The following is a 21,843-nucleotide window of genomic DNA, read 5'->3' as shown; positions in this document are numbered from 1 at the left end:
CCAAAAGGGCTTTCCGCAGCAGCCCCTCCACACTTGGGAAATCAGCACCTCAACACCATTCCCAACTGATGTGATATGAGCAACCCATCCATCCATCCGCTGAATTCCAAAAAAAAAAGCCTGTTACACCCGGGACGAGATGAGCCCACCCAGAGGTGCAGCCACACAAAGCCCCAGGGAGCTGAGGCGAGCGGGGACCGCTGCACCAGCGACAGGGAAAGCTCAACAGCTTCACAGACAGAACCGCTTCAGACTACAACCCAAACCAGCCAACACCTGGATAAAATAACAAAATTAACGGTCTTCCTAAATCAAATGCACCATGTGCCCAGACTGGTGCCCGAGGTCTGTCCAAGGGCAGGGGATGGGCTGGCACCTACTTTGATTCATCGTGTGGAGCACAATTCAAAGGTTGGAGTCCAGAACTGGAGACCAAAGTCACTCCAAACAAATAAGCACAAAAACTTTAAGAAGTGCCTAAGAACTGTAAAATGCCTGTAAATAGTCCAGAAGGGTTAGCACAAGAAAGACAGCAAGGAAATCCCCATAAAGGAGACAGCTGGAGGCCAACAGCAACAACAACGCTGTCATTTAAAAAGAACGATCTTAGCACCTTCTGCACTTTGTGATCTGACCTGTCGTAACTGTTTTAATAAGTTTATAATCGCCATGGTGAACTAGCTCATAGAACAAACCAGCACATCCAATTTATAATCCCAGACTTCACGCAGTTCTGTGCAAAACTTCCACTTCTGCCATCTCGAGATCTCAGCAGAAAACACTCAACCTTAACCCTACCCTTTTCCAGGCTTAGTTACACCTGGACTCTATGAAAAATGGGGATTTGCTGATAGTTTCTAAAGTACCTGATTTTCTTGGGTGAAACACAGGACCAACAATACCACCTGATCTTACCAAAACACAGCAGACTACACAAGTCACAAACTACCTGCAAGGTCTTTTTTTTTTTTTTTTTAAGATGCAATAAATAATACATCTGACTGCTCAACAAGCATCTGTGAGGTTTCAAGAACGCTTTGGAGTACAAAATTCCCAGGGTCGCATTCACTTGCACCACTTGGTTTCAAATAGATACGAGTCTGCTGTCGGTTCACTTAAACGTGTAACAGGAAACTCGAATTTGACTAAAAGGTGGTATTACATTACTACGGGGTTTATATGGAAACCTTTTTAGAAGGAAGAAGCTAAGGGGTTTTTTTCCTCTCCCATCTGCGACAGACAGCTGTTCACTGCCTGGAATCCATGATAGCAGACACTTAAAGTAGCACCAAGCTGAAGTAAATAATTTAGAAATTTAATTTCTTTCATTGTACTGCCACTGTAAACTTATTTGCAATTTATTGTTTCATGCCACGTTATAAGCCATGTCACAAGACTTAACAATGGAAGCTGCATCTCCTGTTTTAACAGGATAGAAAATACAGCTTTTTGCTGAAATATTTTAAAATGGTAAAAAACAATCCAAGAGACTTCTCCTGTGTGGACAGCAATGGCGCTTACAGCGAGTCCAGATGTTTAAATACTTAGCCCAGGTTAGAACTCGAAGTGATCCTGACTCAGTTCAAGGTGCACATAAAGATGCCGAGACAGAAAAACAGTTATCTACCCGTAAACAGATCTGACAGCTTCACAGGCTTCTGCATTGGAACCACTATTAAAAACAAATCCTTGCGCTTTTCTGTCTTCAAACAAGACTTCACCTCCAGGCTCCAGAACTGCCACTTGGTCACACGCTCAGAACCTCAGTTCCCGCATCCTACATTTCAGCCAACTCAAGACAGCGGCTCCCAGCCTAGCTTCAGAAACACACAGCTCCTCACCACCCCCAAAACCTGGGAGAAAAAATGTTCGAAGTATTCGATGCAGTTTAATTTTCTTCGTAATTTAGACACACTGCAGCGATTCCAAAAAGCACTATGACTTTTAAGCTAGAGCTAAATCTAGATTTTGCATGCAAATGTTTTGGCTTCTGGGTTTTTTTTCTCCAAAAAGAAAAATACTGACTGGGCCAACATCAGCTCCTGGTTTGAACACTTTGAACTCTTCTTTCACCTGCTGGATACCACATTTTCCTCCATTTAACTTTAGAGACAGCTCTGCAATGAAACAGAATTCACAAGGGGAAGAGACGCAGGGGCCAGCCTGTTCCCAGGGCACACATCCCAGTCCCCGAGCCCAGGCTTGGACCCCTCAGAGCACCAATCCCACCACGGGGAAAGGCAGGGACACAGCTCGGGAAGCACCACCTGCCCTTCCAGCAGCCACAACGAGCCAAGCATTCAACCCTCTCACTTAATCCAGCTCCTTTTGGCTCCTTGGTCTGACAGCAAGTCCCCGTGAGCGGCGCCAGCCCACGGGATGGGGAATGGCAGCCTGGGAACACCAGGGAAGCCTCCAGGCCGGCAGCGCCAGCTGTGTGAGCTGAGCTCAGCCGCTCAGGACTGCCTGCTGCCGTCACACCCAACCTTCCCCACCGTTTTCATCAGCTCTAGATAAACTGCTCTTATCTCCAGGAGAGCTCCCTGACTGCCAATGGAAAGCAGCTGAGTACCGGCATGTGCTTGCGCTGAAAGCTTTACAAAAGGTGAGTACAAAAAACACAGCTGAACAGCGATTGGAAACAGAAAAAAAAAAACCCAAACCAACATTTCCAAGGTCTCTGCCTTGAACAGGACAGGGTTCACTTTGCCATTTCAGACAGCCCTAACTCCCATGTGATTTCACACTGGGAAAGGGCACCGTGTCCAGTCCATGGAGCTTGGCCTCCTCTGCCACCGTGCCCGTCCCAGGAGCACAGCAGGGCACTGTTCTCCTGCTGCATTCCCAGCCTCTTCAGTCACGAGCGGTACCGAGGCCATCATAAATTATATTTCAGCTGCATGACTATTTAGTTTTTGCCTTCAATATTACAGGACGTTTTCCTGCATCGTGTGTTTATGTTGGCTACAACGACACGAACCACGTAATTTCCCGCAAACAACCCAGCCGGGCACCTGGGGAGGTGGACGCCGGGTTAGTCACCATCGGCCCATAAAGGGTACGACAGACTGCTTGGGGGAGTTTCCAAGACAAATGCAGGAGTGGGTGTCACGGCCAGAATGGCCGCTCACGACTTCCCCAACCACCGTCCCGTGCTCAAACCGTACAAAGCATCACAACCACTCTGTCTACACAAGCGCTCAGCTGTAGTAAAACCGTGCAAGTTGCAATTAGAAACAGGTTTGTTCAGTGGTGAAGGTGAGCCCAGCTTCTAAAATGAGGCTCCGTGTACTTATTGTTCTCTGCTGAAGATCACCACGAACAACCTCTTTTGCAACAAGAGCCTCTAAGACAAGCAAGTTAAAATGACAAAAACTAAAGCACAAGTTGGGCCGTTAAATTGGTTTTGCCTAAGGACCGGTTTAAGCTTTCATTTAGGACAAAGTAAATGTTCTACAAGTCCCAGATTCCCACTTTTGCCATTTCATTCTTGAAATCTTCCTGCGAGTACTTCCTCTGCTCCTCCAGCCACGGTCCATTTTCTAGCTTTAAATTCCACATTTGATTTCTCCCACCTGCCCCAGCTTTCGGCTGCTGAAGGGCTCTGCCAGGTCGATGGCTGTTATACATTTTTCATAGCCTTGAGGTCAAATGTAGTTCGCACCACGTGAAAGAAGAAAAGATGCTAAAATACGTGCACTAATTAATCCTTTAGACATCTAGAAAGCTGCAGGTGCTCAGGAAGGGGACTTGTTGGTAACCACCCCCATTTTACAGCTAAGAGAGCAGAGGCAGAGCAGGAGAAAAACCCACACGGGCATTTCTGGCTCCTATCCCCATTCAAACAAAAATCTGAAAGGCATATAAAAACTCACATTCCAATTATGCATCCATCCTCTCTCGCAAAATACTTATTTGTCAAGAAACAGAATTCCAGAGGAAGGAGGGGGAAATGAAACAAGCAGAAACATTTCATACATCACAGGTGGTGAGAAAGCAAAAGTTTGGTCCTGCGCTGACAACCCCTTCGGGGTGACAGCAGTCACTCACACTCCATCTAGAATCTCACTTCCCACAGAAGATGCTCTTTTTCCATCCTCATAAAAGTTTCTCACAGCTTCCATTTTTTTAGGTCTCTAAGACTCAGAGCCAGAGGAAACAGGCAGCAACAGTCTTATCTAAAAGCAGTTCCTTCTTTTTTTCTGTTGTTGCTTAACAGAATATGACTGTCACAAAGAATGTCTACGGGGGAAAAAAAAAAACAGTGGAAAGAGATTGACTCAATGTCAGGAGATGTCTCAAATGTAAAAGCTGTAGAAATGCTGCAGAAGTTAAACGGTTGCTTACAGTGATTCACAAAAAAAAAAAAAATGAACTTTTAAAGGAGACACAGAACTGACAGCAAGACAGTCACAATGTGTCAGGAACTTGCATCACCGGACTTCTAATTGCTACAATATTTCCTATCAAACCGCTTCTCCTGCAACAACGCCATAGGCAATCACCATAGGCAGAGATATTCCATGTGCGCGAACAGGCAGACAAACAGATGGGCTCAGAACTCCACCGTTACTCTAACCAAGCACAAATCACACTTTGGAGGGAGGAACTCGTTGGGAGGAAAAGATGGTATTTGATAGTTCAGCTCCACCATGTGCTCTTTCCAAAGCCGTGTGTAACCCTCCGGCACCGGGGGTACCGCGGGCTCCCCACCCTGGGGGCAGCGGCTACGGGACCAGGGGATCGCCAGCTCCGCTGCCAGCAGAGCCCAGCGGCACCGGGGAGCGTCTCGGGGCCTCCGGCACGGCCTGGGCTTCCCCGGCGAGGAGACACACGAGCACATCCCGGGCTCGGGGGGCCGCGGGGCCGGGAACGGCTCCTCCGGGGCGCGTGTGCTCGGAGCACAGCTGCTAAAATGGAAAACCCCCCCGAACCCTCCGAGCGACACCAAAGCGCGCAAACGCTCGTGTTCGTACCGCGGTCTCAACTTTGCTCAAGTCGCAAGGCCGCCGCTCGGCCCGTGCGGCGGCGGCGGGGCTGACCCGCCCGGTGCCGCTCCCGGCCGCTTCCCGCAGCCGCCCGGGCACGTGCGGGCCCCGCGGCCGGACCCTCCGCGGCCGGACGCCCCGCTCCCTCCCTCCCGGCCCCCGGCGGCTCGATCCCCCCGCCGCCCCTCGCTCGGTCCCGCGGCCCAGCCGGGGCTGCCCGGAGGCGGCGCCGGGGCCCGCGGCGGGCGGGCACACCCCCGGCCCGGCCCGGCCCGGCGCGGCGCGGCGCGGCGGAGCGGAGCGCGGGGCCCGGCGTGCTCACCTGCGGCGCGGCGGAGGCGCGGGCGGTGGCGGCGCGGGGGCCGCGGGAGCCCCGCAGGACCGAGCGAGCGGCGCCGCGTCCCGCACGGAACTTCTCCGCGCGCGCGCGCCCGCCCGCCCCGCGCTCCCGCGCACGCGCCGCCGCTCGGGCGCGCGCGCCGCCGCTGCCACGCAGGCCGGGCGGGGGCCGCGCGCGGGGGCGGCGCGTGCGCGCTCGGCGCCACCTGCGGCCCCGCACCTGGAGCGGCCCCACGGCCCCACGGCCCCACAGCCCCACAGCCCCCCGGCCCTACAGCCTCCCGGCCCCACGGCCCTACAGCCCCCCGGCCCTACAGCCTCCCGGCCCCACGGCCCTACAGCCCCACAGCCCACGGCTCCACGGCCCTACAGCCCCCCGGCCCCACAGCCCCACAGCCCCCGGCCCCACGGCCCTACAGCCCCACAGCCCACGGCCCCACGGCTCCACGGCCCCACAGCCCCCCGGCTCCACGGCCCCACAGCCCCCCGGCTCCACGGCCCCACAGCCCCCCGGCCCCACGGCCCCACAGCCCCACGGCCCCGCAGCCCCCCGGCCCCACAGCTCCACGGCCCCACAGCCCCACGGCCCCGCAGCCCCCCGGCCCCACAGCCCCACGGCCCCACGGCTCCACGGCCCCACAGCCCCCCGGCCCCACGGCCCCACAGCCCCACGGCCCCGCAGCCCCACGGCTCCACGGCCCCACGGCCCCCCGGCTCCACGGCCCCACAGCCCCCCGGCCCCACAGCCCCACGGCCCCGCAGCCCCACGGCCCCACAGCCCCACGGCCCCGCAGCCCCACGGCTCCACGGCCCCCCGGCCCCGCAGCCCCACAGCCCCACGGCCCCACAGCCCCCCGGCCCCGCAGCCCCACGGCTCTACAGCCCCCCGGCTCCACGGCCCCCCGGCTCTCCCCGCCCCGGGACCCGCTCCCGCCGCCCCCCTCGCAGCGCGACCCCCTCGCGGGTCCGGCCCCGGCGTTCCGCAGCCCCGGGCCTCGAGTGCGGCACGGCCGAGCTCCTGCACCAACCGGCCTGAACGGGTTTGGCTCCAAAATCTATCCAGCTTTGGGGCAGAAAGTCCTCAATCCGCAAATTAAGATATGTTTGTGTGCTCGACATAAATTGAATTTGAACTTGAACTTCAACAGGTTTTTTTTCACAAGTGAACGCGAACTTGGCAATAAACACAAAGCAAATGAGCGAGGCTCAGCGATGGTCCCTGTGCGGCGCTGGGGCTGGGGACCAAGGCAATTGCTCCTGTGTTGTCAGCTGTTGTCAGCTCTGTCAAATTTGTGTGGCGATGTTTGCTGGTACGACTGGAAACTCCCCGCGCTTGCCCAGCACAGTGCTAACGCCAGCGAGCCCTAGAGCAGCTCACTAACCACACACGCTGTGCCAGCCAAAGCACCTTTGCCACTCTAACCATTTCCACGCAGTTGCTAGTTAAAATACTACTTTTAAAATGCCCTTTTTTTTTTTTTTCCTTTTAAATCACTCCTGCGAGGCAGACGAGTTGAAGTGCCCCAGCAGGGAGCATGGAGCAGTCCCAGCAGGAAGGGGCAGCTCAGCGCAGCCCACTGGACTGCGCCCTTCGGGACAGCACTGTGCTGTCACCCGCTGTCCCCTGGCCTGGCCCCGCTGCTCCCCCATCCCCTGAGGTGTGCTGCAGCTGTCTGGAGCAGGCAGCGGCACACAGGGCCGCCCTGCCCCGCAGCGCCGGGGATTTGTTGTGCGCGTTCCCCGGGAGCAGCGGGAACGGCCCCGCTGGGTGTTCTCTGCCCCATATTCCCGAACGCGCGGCTTCCAAGGAAACGCCTGCAGCCCTCGTGGCGTGTCGCTGCTCTGTCCCCTCTCCCCTGGCTGATTGCACCACCTACACCTACACCAGAGCTGCGGGGAACCTGCTGCCTAAGACATTTCGGTTCAAATAAGTCACTTTTTCCAGCAGACTCCGCTTGCACACTTCAAAATAATTCTGTGTTTTACAGAACCTGAAACATGATGGCAGATCTTTGCTCAAATGGCCTTTATCCATAGAAACTCGTATTTTTTAGGAAAACCTTCTTGCTAAAGCAGTGCCACCTCCAGCATCCAGAGACACCAGAAGCTGCCGTGGTGGCTTGGGAAGATTTTAACAGTTTCTTCTGGAAGTGTCGTTGGGTTTTGGTTTTGTTAAAAAGCTGCTTACACCTAGCTAATAGAAATTCACCGTGTTCAGTTTGGGTGAATATAAACAAGATCCAGGGGCTTGAGTTTCTGATCCATTTAAGGGACAGTGAAAGTCGATTCTCTCTCCTGGAGCATTTCTGATGGCGCAGAGTTTCTCTCCGGGGTGCAGATGCCTGCACAGCTCTGCAATGCTTCTCACTAGAGACAGAGCAATAGACACAACAGATGGAAACTAAGAGGCCACCTGGTTTTAAAGCAAATCATATCATCAATCTATCAGTACAAAATCTGAAACATGGGAAAGTGCTTAGAGAAACAAAATTAATTCAATTTTTTTTTCTCCAAACTCAATTTTCCCAAAGTCTGTTGATGGTACCATTTGCAAAAATGCATTTCTTTCTCTTAAAATGAGAATGTCAGTGGATTGAGGTAGAAGAATTTAAGTGCTTTATATCAAAACAACAACCAAAAAATATCTATTGTTAGGCCACCATAAGTTACTGTCTTCCTATTCAGAAAAGCCGTTTTTAAAAATCTGCTACATTCTTGTGCAGAGCTCCAAGATCCAGGTTTTTCATGGCTAAATCAGACAGCCCAGACAGAATTAATTTAAATTATCAACAGCAATTCAGTTAGGAAAGAAAATTAAATTTCCTCAATTAAGTTTTGACAGAAATAGACTTTCGTTCATATCTGTGCTACAGTTCTGTGTGAAATTCTTTCAAACAACCCCTGAAGTGAGAACTTTCAGATGTCTACTTTACTTCTTCTGTGTTTCAGAGTCTGTAAGAACAGCCACAGATCAAGTCTGCTGAAGTGTAAAGAGTGTATTTTAAACACACACATCTAAATGAGGGTTGCATCACTCACAGATCCCAGCTAACCATTTCATTTAATCAGTTAATTACATTATACTGTTCGAGGATGAGCTGATGTACACCTTAATCTACAGTTCTTAAAATCGCACTGGTTCAGCTGTCCGAAGGAATTCTTAGCAGTTACTGTAAGTCTGTAAGGAATGGAGAATTACCTCAATAAAAATATTTTAAACAACTTATTTTTAAACCTAAAATACAGAGAAAGAGTTTTTTACGCCTCTAAGGCATTTGTAGCCAATACTCACGAGGCTGTAGAGCACCCACGGCCTCCTCACTATTTGTTGTAGCACTGACCCACTGGGAGTGAGGCCACTTCAGTAGAATTGATCCAACAGAGCCAAGCACAGCAAGGGAGCACTGCAGTATCAGGGGCTGAGAACATTAAACCAGGAACATTCCTGTATTTCTTGTGGCTATGGAGATTCACTGGTCTAGGGAAAACTAAAATGATCTTGACCCAAATCTTTAAGGATTTTAAATCAGCATACAGTCAATACGATTGATTTACTTTATTCTGAGAGCTAAATGCAACTGTCACTGTATCCTCCATCCTCAGTCTGTTTATCGATAAATTCCTGGCCTTACTGACTTAATATATGCCTATTGACTTATTTATTTTCCATCCCTAATAGCACACAGTGAGCAGGCTGCTAGAAGTTATTTTTCAGGGGAGGAAAAGCAACACAAAAAACCAACCAACCAACCAACCAAACAAAAAAACCCCAAACCCAAAACAATCTTCTTCTTCCAATGTAAATTGTAGAGTTTAAGGAGAGTCAGTAGCTGGAGAAAGCAGGCAGTGGATTGCTGTTTGCACAGGCAGGCTGCAGCTCCCTCCGTGCAGGCTGAGTTCCACAGAGCGGCTGCAGCCTGCACGCTCCGGCTCACATTTCCATAAGGTTGGGTCCCAGAGGAAGCATTAATGCTGAAGGAATGCATACCAGCGTGGAACGAGGCGAAAAGGCAGCACAAAATCTCTCCAACAGATTGCTCACAGAAACACCTCTTTTGTACCATATTTAAGATCTGTGGATTGATCTCATGAGCATTGGCGCAGCAGTTTAGTCTCAAACTGATAAGCGTGCTCCGAAAGGAGAGAAACAGAATCAAGGCAGATTAGAAAGCCTTGGTGTTGGGGAAGATAAGGAACCCAGAGCCACCACGTGACTCAGAAACGCTCCAGCCCGGCCACCTGCGGATCTCATCAGGGAACCAGATGTGACCAGTGGCAGAATATCCTTCTCAGCATGAGATCTGGAGGATGTGATTGCCATCCAGGAAAGGGGAGATGGGAAAGTATGATGGGGAAAATGGCCTTTTTTATGGAGTTTAATTGCTTAGAAGAAAGACACGTTTTCCTTTAAAGAAGGGATGCTCAAAAACAGGCTCAGGAAGGTGTCTGGAGGAAGGGGCAGAAGGATTTTTCACAGGGACAGAAAACTGAACATTGCTTCCTCTTCTCTGGTGGTTGTGTGTTTAAAATGATGAAGTGGCAGCAAACAGTTCTCATTCATTTCTTTGGTCAGTTGAAACCAGGGTGGGGCAGTGCAGAAAAAGTGGAAGAGGCCTGTTGTCCTCTTCTCATAGAGCAGGAAATGGTGCGTTTTCATTCATGAATTTGCTCGTTGTCCTGCACGCAGAGGACAGCTGGGAGAGGTGCTCCATCCCAGTGGAGGGAACACCTCGGCCTCAGCACACTGTCCTTGTCACATCCAGGCAACCTGCACCACCCCAGCTGCAGAGGGCTTATGGCACGAGCTCCACCTTGCCTCACAGGGGCCGTGGGGTGGCTTTGCTGTTGCTTTCGTGGAAGGACAGATGGAGTTTTTCAAGCACCTAGTCTTGTGGTTGCTGCTCATTTTGGGGCAAGGAGAGGGAGGCAGTTTGCTGTCCAGAACTGGAGCTGGGACACAGAGTAAGTTATGTGACCTGCACACACAGGTAGCACCCACTGTGCTCTTGAGAGAGACAGTGGTGGAGGCCTTGTCTCAGCCCCAGCAAAGGGTTTGGAGATGAAGCCTGTGCCCTCGAATCTGTATTCCAGCAGAGCAGAGAAGTCGTGCAGGGAGCAGCGTGCTGGGGCGAGGCCCCAGCAGCCTGTGCTGCCAAGCAGATGGGCTGCCGTGTTCTCAATCAAGTGCCGTTTTTAAGGTCATGCCTAGATAATGAGCATCACAGCACCCAAGCCTACAGATCATGAATATATGGATGAATATTGACTCGCGCGTTTTCCTGTCTGCAGCTCCGTCCCTGGAGCTGTCCCTCTGCTCCAGCTGGGCGAGCCTGGAGCTGCCACTAACCACGGGTGTTAGAGCTCACCCTGCCCTTGGTGCTGGCCTTTGGAGCACCTGCATTCAGGCGTCTCCCTCTCGCTTCCCTGGGCAGGCTGTGAATGTGGCTCACTGGGCTGGAGCCACGGAGCAGCAGGGTAACTGCGGAGCCTGGGCTCAGGTGTGAACTCAAACCATATGTTAAGCTGATAGTGAAGATAAACCCTTCTAACTGCTTCATTATTGTGTAAGCAAGACACAAGCTTTATTGCTCTGTCTCCCTGTTTTCTTAATGAACTGCCTTAAGTTGATCCCTGTTTATACAGTTTATGTCGTTTATATAGTGTCCCTGGTCATTAGTGAGGCTCAAATGCCTCCCCTTGAGCAGCCAGAGAAGGGGAGAGAAGAAAGAAATAGAGAAAAGAGAAGGAGAAAAGCAATTGAAGCCAGATTGAGCAGCTCTGGCTTTAACAGCGCTAGGCCCTTCCCCTGTTTATGCTGACATTCCTCCCGGTGACCCTTTCCAAGTGTTCTGGGCGAGTTTCGCAGGAATGCACAGCTCTGTCTTCGTGAGCTCGGCTTGTTATTCCAAGGGAGCTGGCACAGCTCCCCAGCCTTCACAGCCAGATGTTACAGGAGTGACCCTGCCAGACGCTGCAGGCATGCACCTTCCCATTCCCAGCCCCTTGCACGGGGAACAGTTTCTCAGGAATCTATTCTGGGTAACACTTTTCTTTTGTGATTTGTTCTCCTCCATCACTCTGAAGATTGGCTCATAGTGCCAATGCTGTGTCATTTCACAGCTAGGGAAAGTGGGATGAATTTTGCCATGAACTTAATGACAGATTGGTAACTGAAGTATTTTTGTGTGCCACTCGTGAGTCAGGACCCAAGCTGTGCTTGGTGTTGTGCAAAAAAGCACAGGACAAAAGGAGACTCCTGCCCAGAGAAAGCTGCGGGTGGTTTTACATTTCAGACTAATCATATGTATCCACAGAGACAAAAGAATGCAAATGAAAAATGAGGCACTACTGGTAGCAGAACACACGGGGATCATACAACATCAACAGCTCTTCTTCCATCCGTGCCTATGCCAGGTATTCCTGTAGGCTGTGGGCAGTCCTGGGGATGCACACCCCGAGGTGCAGAGCCAGGGCCCTTTGGCAGGGCAGCGATACATCGCTGCACCTGACTGACAGCACGGCAACTTTATCGTCATAACCTCCTGTCCGTGTGGGACAGCCCACAACCACTGCAACCTCCTCCAGCCCTCTTTCTCTTCTACTGCTGTTCATAGTTTGCAACCAAACTATAAATTCTGCGGAACGAGAACTTTGTCCATTGTAGGGACACACTGGATTCCTGACCACTGTTACGCTTTCCAAGAGCTACTGCACTGCAAAGACTTAAAGTATGTCTCAGAACTAAAGACTCGTCACCTCACTTAATTCATCAAGATGTCAAACAGTGATTGCACTTTACCTCAAAATGAGCTGGGGTGGAGGTGGAAATAATGTCATTTAAATTTAATACCATCTTAAGATGGTAACATTCAAACGAATTAAACCTCTAAAATAGTTTTTTGAAAGGAAGTTCAAATACTTGCAGAGCATAGTTCTTAAAGTTGAAGTGCCTTCTGTTCCTGCACTGAAAGGTGCTGCAGAAATGCAGAGCATTATGTTTATTTATTAATAATCCCACAAAGAAATGTTCATGATCGCCACTGGGGACTGTCTGACAGGTGACACAGGCGACCTTCTGCCAGGAGTGACATCTCTCCCCTACAATTTACATTCTTTAAATGATTTGCGATCAAATTACTTACAGTACAAATTAGTTTCTCCCCCCACTGTTCATTCTCACAGCACCACATTCAACTGTTTGTTCCACAGGGCCATAAAAATAATAATATGGAAAGTCAGTGCCTCTGCCTCCAACATGGAAACAGTGCATTGGCCAGGAGATCGATTCCTGCACTCATTTTCTCAGGCACTGGGATTTGCATCTGGGGGAGATGCAGGTCATTGGCTGGAAAAGAGCATCCTGGGTTCACATTTTGATTGCACAACCAGATAAACAAACCAAGTGTCCCAATTAGAGGGAAGAAAATAATCAGCATTCGGTGGTACAGGAATGGAGCAGACTAAGGAACAGCTTTGGAACAGCCAAAGAACAAACCCCAGGCATTTACTGGGTGTTAGGGAGAGTGTACCAATCAGTGGCAGGGAAACGGTTAATTAATGGTTAATATGTTAAAGGTGCAAAGGGTCTCCTGACCTCTGCCACTGTCGGTTCTGTCAATGGGCCAACAGACACCGGCAGAATAATTATGGCCTATATTTAGATTATGGATGCACCGGACAGGGTGAAGGTTGAACACGGGGAACATGGCTGTTTGCAGTTCATTAGTGATAGGAGCAGCCAAGGGTGGGAGCAGGGCACTGAACTGGATTCATCCCACCTGGAGTACTTGTGCTGAGCTGCATAATGTCAGGGAAAGAGATCTGATTAGACGGGGAAACAAAAGCAATAAACAACTGTGTTCAGCCTGTCACGCCCGGCAAGCCCAAGGAAGGAAGGGAGGAAAGAGCAGAGAAAGCAAGAGCAGGCTCTGGCTCTGAGCCACGCTGCTCCTGCAGCAAGGAATGCAGCTGAAACACGGGGTGGAAACGCAGAGCCGGGAGCCCTGTGCGTGTGATTGTGGGGTGCGTTTGCACACGGGTGTGTCACACAGAAGAGCACGAGGAGAGGTCTCCAGCTGTCCCCCAGCCCGTGTCCCCGGGAGTGGGGAGGGTGCTGTGGGCTGCTCTCCACGGTGCAGGGCCGGATGCGCAGCAGTGAGACCGCACCGAGGCCTTGGGGTGCTGCTGCACTCCAACTGCTGATCAGTCAACACAACTATCAGTAAATGGCAAGCCAGGTAAAGAAGAGGCTGCAGGGAATGTAAAATGGAAACCAGATGCCACAGCGTCACATTAATTCTTCAATGCAGACTACAAATGACTGACAGCTCCCTATCATACTGACTACACGGGGCCCCAGTCAAATGGCTGGCAAAGTTTCTTTGGAGACACTGGGGATAATGAATTCAGAAGTTTCCGAACAGCTGCCTTTCATGGATCATTTGGAATTTGCGATGCAAATATGAAAAATCCATGTTAAATGCCCTCAACTAATTGAGTGGAGAACAGCGAATACAAAAGAATAGATCGCTGACCTTGGTAAAAACAGCACAAAGGCCTTAATCTGCCCAGAGAGACCAAGAAGGGAACTGAGGAGTAGGAGAAAGCAGAAGCTTGTATACTCTCCCTCAAGTTCCTAATTGTGCTTGCCAAGAGATAAATCCAGGCTTTCCTTTAGGGACTATACAACAGCACCTACGTCCCTTCCCTACAGCCCACGGCAGTGGAGAGGGAGCGGGTGGGAACTGGGGCTCTGACAAACCGCCAGTGTCAAACTTGACAGTCCAAGGCAGAATCTGACAACGGGGGAGAAGAGACAACTGTTAAAGCTGCTAGGAAAGGTGGGGAGGTGGGTTTTAACAGTTGAGGAGGCACAAGATAAAAGGAGAAGAACGGGGCTGGGTGGGAGTGGGGCGGGTGAGAAGCAGGACGGCTCAGACCCCTGGGGTCACAACACTGCTGCTCAAGGCAAGGGTGACGTGGAAAATGCAACACTGGCAAAACTGAAAACGAGGGACAACTGTGACTTTCTAGGATAATGCGTAGAGCTGTTCACCTCGGAAAAACAAATTCATGTTGCCTGGCTGTATACTGCAAATCCCTAACACTTTTCCCTAGCTAGGTGTACGCTCCAAAGGTATTAATTGCTGACCATCAGCTGCCTGGATGAGGGGCTGTTTCTGCTGAGCAGGCTGGACAGATAAGCCATTGCTCTCCCGAGGCTCCGTGTATGGAAAAGAGCAGCAAGGCCCAGCGAGTGAGCGAGTCTCCCCAGTTGTAGTTTTCCAAAATTGGAACGTCACGTCCGCTGGGCTGCACATACCAGCTCTGGTCTTGTCAGCTGTTTCTCACTTTATCATCGTGCTCCTTCAAGGGAGACCAGATAACTGCTCTCGTGTTGCTGCAGGCACCGCCACACCTTTCCCAGGTTGTGTCTGTGAGGAGCAGCAGAACAGAGACACTGGAGACAGAAGAGGCCAATCTATTATTTATACTCAGCTACTCCCCTTGGGCCTGAACAAGCAAAAAGCTCTCTTTAAAGGCTTATAGCTCTTGGTCAGGTTCCAAGAGAGACAAAGGGATGTTGTAAAAAGAGTTTCATATGAGCTTGGTAAAACACTCTCCGAGGGAAGAGGCAGCAGGTTTCCTTTGTGTGGGGAGGCAGGAGGTAGACGATTCTGTTTAAATTTACATTCACAATGAAGGATTTTCCTGTGTGTTTCAATGGCTCTCATTCAAATTTACATTTCTTTGAGCAGTTCTCTGCATTTGTAGGGTTTCTGTGCCATTTCCAAAGCAGCAGCCCTGTTTCATGCCCTCTCAAGTCTGTACCACTCAGGAAGTTGAAAGTGCTGACTCAGCTCTCTGGAGAGCCCCGCGAAGCATCGCTGTCCTCGCTGTTTGCAGTTCTCAGATGTGAATAACCACAGAACAAAAATGTTTTGGTGCCCTTGGCTCAAATGCTGGGCAGATATGGGGCTTTCTTTTAAACCGGAAGGAAACAGGGAGGTACCGCAGGGGTGCCACTGCTGCTGAAAGAAGAGCAAAGACAACTGAAGCGATGGAGGATCGGGAGGAAAGCGGCGCTGCAGTCAGGTGTTGTGCTAGAGGCCTGGGAAAACACTTGGAACGTGCTTTTGCTCCACGAGTTTCAGCCAAGACTTAAATGCCCAGAAAGGATCTGGAAGGTTGCCAAGACAACAGCGTTTTTGAAAACCACAATGTTCAGGTTTGGGTGGGGATGAGGAACATGTTCAAGTCGTTCCGCAGTTATCTGGAGACACAAGCCAGCAAGAGAGCACATGTGGTCGGTAATGCCCAGCAGGAACCGGCGCAGCCGGCACAAAGTTCTATTATTCCTTTCACTCTGCACAAACCACATGTTTTTCATTAGGTCCAAATTGTAAAAGAAAATATATACATATTAAACCAAATACCAGAGTTGTGTGAACGTGTGTTTGGCAGTTTGCGTTCAGGTTACAAATGCTCACAGTGTATTTCACAAAAATGCTGTTTTACAAGGTTGCGATCCGCAGTCAGTAATGTGAGACGTGCCATACTCTCCACCATCATTTTGGCCCACACTTCCTCAAAAAAGCAAATAAACAAAGACAACGAAATCATGCCGCACTTCAACAGCTTGGTTGGTTGGGTAGATTAGTGCCCGGGAACAAAAGGGTTCATGGATCAGAGACCTCTTCAGTTTCCTGAATGTTTTAAGCCCGGCTTCCTAAGGACGCAAGACTCCTGCATTCACACCATCCATCTGTCATCTCCCCCCACCTCCTCCACCCCCATCTTTTTTCACTCACTGGCCAATTTTAAATAATTTTATGTCATTTGGCAGGCAGTTGAAGGAGGCTCCAACACCGAATTCAGTTTGCCAAAGTTTGTAGAAGATCAGCGGGCTAGAAAGCGACGAGCTGAGTGTCCGTGCTGAGCCCTGCGTGGCGCAGCCCCCGGGCCCAGGGAACAGGGCACCCGTGGTGCCCAGCAGGGCGGTGTCACACGCACATGTCAGGGCACTTGTCACCGGAACGGCGGCTCACACGGCTGGGCTGGGTGTGAGATGCTGCCGGCCCTTCCTCGGAGCATTCCCTGGCATTGTGCACGGCCTGGGTTTCGCTGCTGAGGAGACGCCGAGAACAAGCAGTAACTGTTGAGCAGCAGTACGAGCGAAGGTGGTGTTTATGCCATAAAAGTATGCCGTGCTGGTGAGACATGTATAGAAGGAAGCAGGATCTGGGAAGCGATTGTTTTATGAGGGACTGACTTTAAAATGACTCATTTAGCACAGAGCAGCAATTGTGACTTTATTAAAAATCACCACGTTCTGGAGTGAACTCCTTGGCTCGGTTACACGTGCTGCCAACTTCAGCTTCATCAGAAAATAGGTCTTGCTGAATTCCCACGGAAAAGTCCTGGAGTGGGTCCCAGCTCAGTCTCCCTGTGTGGGGATGCTGCTGGCACCCCTACTGCGGTGCAGCGGGGCTGCAGCCTGATCCTGCCCTGCTGCAATCACAGCTCCTGCTGCTCCTCTAACAGCTTCCTGTTGTTACTTCTGTTCCTCCGCATTCTTTAGGTACATTTTGTGCAGCGCTCAGACATTTCAAAGTTCTGGCGTTAAATAAAACAAAAAACGCTCACTTGAGATAAAAATGAGAGTTCTCACAGTTTCAAGATTTCAAACTGCAGCCCCTTCCCTGCCACTGCCAGCGGCTGCAGCACGCACCAGGGCAGGACGCTCAGAGAACACAGAACCCGGGGAGAGCAAGTGTGGGAGAAACAGGGCTTCTTGTAGTTAAGTTTCCACAGCCTTCAGGAGGATCCAACGAATTCCAATATAAAACAGACTGCTTCACAGTTTAAGTGCCTGGACTTTACACGGCCAATTTAGAACTCTGTATCAAACTGCTTTCTTCTCTCCCTTCCCCGCAAAACAGGTTTTGGGGATGGAAATACTGATCTAAACTAAATCCCAGGAGCCTGACAATCCTTCTGCAGAACTTCCCTGAGACCCTGGGATGTTGCCAGCTTCAAGCGATGGAAAGGAAGATTGCCAGGTCACAGGGCATGCCACAGATGGGATTTGACTTCTGAGCAGTCATTTAATTTAGGCCTGGAACAAGATTTATGAGACTCTATTTGAAATCACAGAGAAAGAAAAAGATGGAGAGCTGGGGGGACGAGGCAGGGAGATGTGAATTCAGATGAGACAAACTCCATCCGAAGTGTGTAGAATATTCCTGCGAGGCTTCTAGTTTCCATCTCTGTTTTACAGATTGGCAAACTAATGCTTCAAGTAAAAAATCCATGCTAGCAGAAAGAATATTAGCAGAGGGAAGACTAAGAACATGCAAGTCCTGCCGCCCAGCTTTATGGTCTGAGCCTCCTCCTCCTCCTCCTCCCCACAGTCCCTGTGCAGGGAAGATGGGGCAAAAAGGAAGAAATCTTGTGTTAATTTCTGCTTGTACCAAACAGGGCCTCCACAACTGAAGACGCACCACGGGGTTGGCCTTGCACACACAATTAGGCAGGAAAGGTCCAACCAGCAAATGAGGCCTCAGCTCAGTGAGAGGGACTCCTTCTGTTATGGCAGTGACTGGTCACCGTGGCAAATTTAACGTAGAGGGAGGAAATTAAAATGGCTCCTTTCCATTCTGGGATAGCAGGAGCCAGGTGAGACTCAAATTGGGCCGGGGGTAGCGACGTGCCACCACCCACCCTGTGAAGAGCAGAGCTCACGGTGCTTTCCGCACCAGGACCCACGGAGCTCCCCACGGGAGAAACAGCCCAGCCAGGACCAGCTGTGGACGGAGCCAGGCGCCAACACCTCGTCTCCTATCTCGCTCCGGATCCCTGTCGAGTCCTGTACCTCACCCTGTCCCACAGGGAAACCACCTAAGAGCAGCTTTACACAGGAGTCCTGGCAGCGATGTGTCTTAATCACGGCAAAGCTCGGAAAGTCAGTGGGAGGAGAAACATGTTCCTACAGCTTCAGATGGTGCTTTCCAGAAGCGTCTCTCGCTTTTCTGCTGGCAGCCTAGATTCCTATTCCTTTGGCCGTTTGGCACATGTGGAGAGGAGGGGAAGCTGCCTCGTTCCCCTGCCCTTGACCGGCCGTGCTGCTGCCCAGCCCTGCAGGCCACTGCAGTGACCAGAGGAGCACGGGGCTCTCACTGCCCTGCCAGAGACCCAGCTCCACGCCCGAGGGGTTCAGTTCCCTCCCTGCCCTCCCAAGGGTCACCTTTCCCCACTCCTCGGCCACCAGCCCCACAGGTCAGACTGCAACTTGGCAAACCTCGCCGAACCCTGGAGTCTGCTCCACAACATTCCCAGTCATGTCCCACAGAGCTCTGCTGTTGTGATGCTGTATTCAGAGACCGCAAATATGCAAACCCCAGGAACAAAGACACAACACCCACAGCCACACGCCAGTGCCCGGATTAAGACAGAATCTATTAGATCCTGCAGCCAAGAGCGGATGGGCGCTGAAATTCCCCGGAGTGCCACACGTGAACCGAGCAGCTCTCATGCCCTTGAGACACGGCTGGGAGACGCAGTTACCCTTGGACAGACTCCCCTTGGCGGCTCTGCCCAGAGGGCAGGACGCTGCTCCTTGTTCTTGCCGGGAGCAGCTGGCACTGGTGAAGTTAACGCTCTCCTCCACACGGCAGAGTGCCGGGGCACCGCAGGCCGGGGCTGTCGGGGCGCTCCGGGTGCCGCAGGCCGGGACTCTCCGTGCCTGCAGGCCGGGGAAGGCCCGGCGCCGTGCCAGCCAAGCACAGCCTCCCCGCGCCGTTCCTGCCCGGGCGGCGCTCCCCACCTTGGCTGCGCCGCGTTTACTCACCAGGAAATGTTTGAGCTTCGCCGAGTGGCCAAGCTCTTCCTGCCGCTGGCCGTGAACCAGGGTTAACAGGACGAGCCGGGAGCCCGGGGTGCTCACCCAGGCCCTGGGCACATCCAGCCCCCGCCGCACAGCTGATGGCAAGGGGCTAAAAAACTCCCGGTGCAAACAAGTGGGACTGACGGCCCGGCCCCAAAAGCCAGCACAAAGGCTGGCTGGAGCTGGACCCCATGGGGTGGCAGGATGCAGAGCCCAGAGCTCACAGCAGCTGCCCGTTTCCTCCGGGAGCTGAGCCGGAGCTCTGGCCAATGTGCCTGATTTCCCTCTCATTTATTTTAGATTTTCAGCAAGACATTTCCACAGCTACTCCCGATTTACACCAGTGGGAATAAGCGATGGTCCAGGCCCCTCCTCCCAGAAGCCTGGCTGGGGTTCCTCAGATTTCTTCCTTTACAGAAAGCATTGAGGGTCCATTTTTCCCCGGTTAAATCATCCGATTTTTTTGGCTTCCCTTTCGAGAGGAATTCTTTCTTTCTTTTGAATTAATTTTGCTCAGTTCCAGCACTGACCCATGTTTATGAAAGGGGCTTATGAGCTGTAATGTTAACTAGGCTCAGTTTGCTGATTCAGCAGCAGAGTAAATAGGTAATTACACTCTGCCATATGTGTCTCTAATTCCAAATAGGTGGTGTCCAAAAGGCGCTGTGCATTACCAGTGGATGACTGGAGTTGGGACTGTAAAAATGAGTAAATTGGTCCCCAAGGCCAGAAAAAGCTCTGTCAAATCCCACTGTTTATATCATACTGAGTGGCTGACTTGTGGTTATTTTGTAATTTAATACTGCTAAATGTCAACGGGAAATCCTTTCAACTGAAGTTTGATACCTAGTGACAGAAAATCATTCAAGACTTAGACAAAGCAGCGAGCTCTGAGAGGAGCATTTTTTTTCTTTTAATCTTTGCATAAAGAGTGATCCTGCAGCAGCTGCCCCGCCCCGGGGGGGACAGGGCAAGCACACTGCTGCCCCCAAAGATGCCCCTGTGTCTGTGGCAGCGAGTGCCAGGCACTGGGCAGGGCTGCCCGTGCCTCCACCTGGAGCAGCAGTCGCTGGGCTCTGTGCTCCCAGTGCCTCCCCAGTCAAGCCCAGCTTGACAAGTTCCTTTACTCCTTGTCTTGCAAACCCCACTGGATGAGCCTCTCTTCTGGCTGCATGTTTGTTTTTTTTTAAAAAAAAAACAGAAAACGCAGAATTGCGGCAGTGTCCAAATACTTTCTGTAAACAAATCCAAACACTCGAGCAAGGGCTGCTCAAGCTCTGCTGGTGAAGAAGCTGCAGAGGAGATCGCAAATGGCTTGCAGTGTGTCTCCTGCAAATGCTGAACTGAGTCTGACAGGCTGTGTTATTTGAACGTCCAAACTGTCCCAAAGCAGCCTGCTGCACTCATTCACGGCGCTGTCCTGCCCCAGTGAGCTCTCTGAGGTGAGACAGCAAACCGGAGTCACCTATTCTGGTGCTTCCAGCTGCTGGTCACCTCCTCAGTCAGGGACACTCATCTCCCCAACGTGAAAGCACGGAGCTCTGCCCGGCCCAGCTCAGGCCGTGCCCCCGCTGCTCTTTGTGCAGGGCAGCAGCACCGTGTTTCCCAGGGCTGCTGTCCAAGCGGGGTCTGTCGCACCTGATCTGCTCTGCTCAGGCTGTCTGCTGCAGATCTCTCCTCTCTGGGGGCCCAGCAGAGTAATTAGAGGGCTGAGAGCCGGACAAAGCCTGTCTGGTGGATGGCTAATTTACAAATGCTCAGACTGCCCACAGTCCTAAGCCGAAGAGGAAGCTTAATTAGAGGCACAGGAGAAATTCATCGGGGAGAAAATTAAGGCAGAGACAGGCCCCACCCCATCAGAGGCAGAAGGACACCCTCAGTGCAGCCCGCTCCTTCAGGGAATCCTGCTGGCACGGGGCAGGGACCAGGGCTTTGCTTGGAAGCAAAGGGCAAGTGGTGGCCCTGTGCCTAAAAGCAAAAAGGGCACTGGCCCTGCTCACTGAGTGTCACTGCCTCCTGCTTTGGGAAGCTGTGACAGGACGCAGCGTTCAGCTCAAGCTTCTCTCCAGGGCTGGGGGCCTGGCCTTACCTTGGCAATTCCAGCTCAGGCTAATGGGGTCTGCGGGGAAGCTGTTTCACACTCAATTCTGCTGTTCGACGCTGCGGGCTGCAAACTGGGGGGACCTGCACAACCTGCTCTGGCAATACGTTTGCATAGATCCCACAGGATCCTCAGCGAGCCCTTAGGATCCAGCCTGCTTCCTCAGCTCTAGAAAACACGTGAGTGACCAGCTCCAACCTTTGTGTGCCAGGCTGGGGTTCGGCAGTGTCACACGGCAGGAGCCGCCCGGCTCTGTGTCACATCAGGGCAAGGGACACCATTCAGCCCTAGAGCCTGCCACAGCACCAGGAGTGCCAGCAGCTTGTGGCACAGCACCCGGGCTGTGCCAGTAGCTCCCCAAAACTCTGGAGAAGCGCTGTGATCTAGGAAATGGTATTCTTCTCCCACTGTCTCCTGTCCCAGTCATGGGGATGGAGCCGTTTCGTGGCTGAGGCAGCCGAAGGCTGGGGCACAGAGTCGGTGATCTGCTCCAGCCATTTGCTCTGGCGCTTTACTCCAATACTTTTTGG

At 51.9% G+C, this 21,843-nt stretch overlaps 1 protein-coding gene across 4 annotated transcripts in view; it reads right to left on the bottom strand.

Annotated features, from left to right (window-relative positions):
• The window catches only part of NEK6 (NIMA related kinase 6), a 54,229-nt gene extending 35,033 nt beyond the window's left edge, over positions 1–19,196 (bottom strand). For 2 of the 4 annotated variants that reach the window (XM_066201301.1, XM_066201303.1), the window contains exon 1: positions 5,311–5,423. The gene's annotated coding sequence lies outside the window, so the exon portion shown is untranslated. Of the gene's footprint in view, positions 1–4,976; positions 5,110–5,310; positions 5,424–19,176 lie in introns of those variants that run through there. The other 2 variants (XM_066201305.1, XM_066201304.1) reach the window with 2 other exon arrangements.
• Positions 19,197–21,843: the final 2,647 nt, after the last annotated feature.

The sequence above is a fragment of the Chamaea fasciata genome, unplaced genomic scaffold (assembly GCF_029207755.1).
Source record: "Chamaea fasciata isolate MVZ Bird 193981 ecotype frontalis unplaced genomic scaffold, bChaFas1.0.hap1 SCAF_20, whole genome shotgun sequence".
Classification (NCBI taxonomy): Eukaryota; Metazoa; Chordata; class Aves; order Passeriformes; family Sylviidae; genus Chamaea; species Chamaea fasciata.
The sequence above is the reverse complement of the archived record's forward strand: the minus strand, read 5'-3'. Positions and strand labels throughout refer to the sequence as shown.